Source organism: Danio aesculapii, chromosome 19 (assembly GCF_903798145.1).
Source record: "Danio aesculapii chromosome 19, fDanAes4.1, whole genome shotgun sequence".
NCBI classification, from domain to species: Eukaryota; Metazoa; Chordata; class Actinopteri; order Cypriniformes; family Danionidae; genus Danio; species Danio aesculapii.
The window spans coordinates 23,566,079-23,568,675 of NC_079453.1; positions in this window are offsets into that span (position 1 = coordinate 23,566,079).

Below are 2,597 nucleotides of genomic sequence, written 5' to 3' on the forward strand. Positions count from 1 at the left end.
AGCAGGGCGCGCGGTGCCTTATTGCGGTTCTCGGCGTCCTCGCTTCCGCCACCGACCTCCCGATTTCCTCCTGGTCGCTGCTGTTAACTCCAAGAGATTTCTTGAATGCACAAAAATGGATGCGGTAGGGGAAACGGTCCGATAGGAGAGCGAGGCGGAGCGACGGTCTTACGTAGGACAAAGATCAGATGGTCCAGTCGCACGGGCGGGGGCAGCGGAAGTGCGCGCGCGCCGGACTCATTCATTGACAGGAGGCGTGAGAGGAGCAGTGATGTACTGTAGACTATGGCAATGATGACAAGTCATCATCACTTGTTACAGTTTTTATGTCGCAGAAAGCAATTGGTTAAATGATCCACGTGTTCTTGGATGGCAGTTATGAAACGCTATCAGACAAACCCAAAATGATTAACGTTAAAATAACCATCCAAATGGCAGATTATTATAAATAGGGTCTCAATAAACCATATGTAAATATATTTCAACTTTCATTCAAATTGTAATCTGTTTAATATCTCAAAAGTTTGGAGTGATCTATCTATCTATCTATCTATCTATCTATCTATCTATCTATCTATCTATCTATCTATCTATCTATCTATCTATCTATCTATCTATCTATCTATCTATCTATCTATCTATCTATCCATCTATCCATCCATCCATCTATCCATCCATCCATCCATCCATCCATCCATCCATCCATCCATCCATCCATCATCCATCCATCCATCCATCCATCCAGCCAGCCAGCCAGCCAGCCAGCCAGCCAGCCAGCCAGCTAAGAGATTTTAAATCAAGTTAATTTAAATAATTCAAATTTATAGGTAAATTATTCTTATAAAATATCTATAAAAATTCTAGAAGCAGCACAAATGCTTTTAACACTGATAATCAGAAATATGTTTGAGCAGCAAAATCGAATGATTTCTGGCAGATCATGTGACACTATAATCAATTATGTTGACATCACAAAAATTGCATTAAACTATTTTGACAGGACACAGTCTAACATTGTTTAAAGCAATGTTTATATTAAACTTCATAAAAAATGCAGACTCGAACAGAAACAAAAGTAATGTTAAAATGTATTACAATAAAGTATATTTTAGTATCAACTCCCTTAACAAATAAAATAAAGAATATTGCAATTATACAATGGGTCAGTTATGAATTGACATGGTCAGATTTAAATACAGGTCTTTGCTATGCATTTCTTTACAATTTGTAATAACTGAGACTGGTGTCTATAAGCAAAAGTATTAAAGCATTATTACATAAAAAGGAAAATAATTATTTTTTTATTTTAAGCTGTTTAGGTTTATATGTGCACCATATTCGTAATAGGAAACATAAGAAAAAACATTATTACCTTAATCTCATATGACTCTTCCAGTCAAAATTATTGCAATAAAGTAGCCTGTCAAAATCAGATACATTTTACTTACATACTGTAAAACTACCACTTGTCTTATAATTTAAATTCACTACCTTTACTCACTCGGAACATTCTCTTAACTATATGCACACTGTGATTCTTTTTTATTTTATTTGGTCACTTATTAGCTAATTACATATATATGCGTGCGTGCGTGCGTGCGTGTGTGTGTGTGTGTGTGTGTTCAATACCGCATTACAATTACAAAAATGCATTTGTTAATTTTAATATTTACTAAATTTATCAGTATCAATTATGTTTTTTTAATGTTACTTAACACACATGAGCTATTAATCTAAAATGACATCAAACAGTTGTACTTTTCATACCTAAAATAACACATATAGACACATATAAAACACATATAAAGTATACTCATTGTTGGTTAGTTAGCTAAATTTATCAACAAAAGATAACTTCATTCATTCATTCATTTTCTTTTCGGCTCAGTCTTTTTATTAATCCAGGGGTCGCCACAGCAGAATGAACCGCCAACTCATCCAGCACATGTTTTACGTAATGGATGCCCTTCCAGCCGCAACCCATCACTGGGAAACAAAAGTAACTTAAAAAATAATAATAATAATTTGTAAAGCATTACCTCATTTTAAATTTAAATGAATACGTAAGTACAATTTATATTTATGTGCAAAACTAATTTCAACATACATTTTCTAATATATGTCCAAAACTTTGTACAGTGTATATTAGATTTTAAATATACATTAATTCATTTCTGCGAGATGGACATTTACGTTGACACCGATAACCACGATACTCTTAACTATAAAGCAGTAGAATAATGTTTGTTTTCTCTAAAACTGTTTGAAATTGTTTGTAGCCTATCTTGAATAGCTAGATGCAAAGCTTGAATTAACTGAAATGAATTAGGCCTAATACTAGGCTAATGTAGTACTAGCTATGGCCTGCTGTCTGAATATTATCTTAAGTAGGCTATATAAACCAATTTACTGTAACTATCCTATATAAATAGAATGTTCTGGTAAAAATAGTCCATACTCATTCTCCAAAAAAATGCACACATGCACAGATTTCCAAAGCCTGTGGAGAAGTCTGATCTCTGAATGACGTCACATTATATGTTAAGGAGATTCGCTACAGCGATGAACGTTGCCCCGCCTACTAAAATGCGTCATCA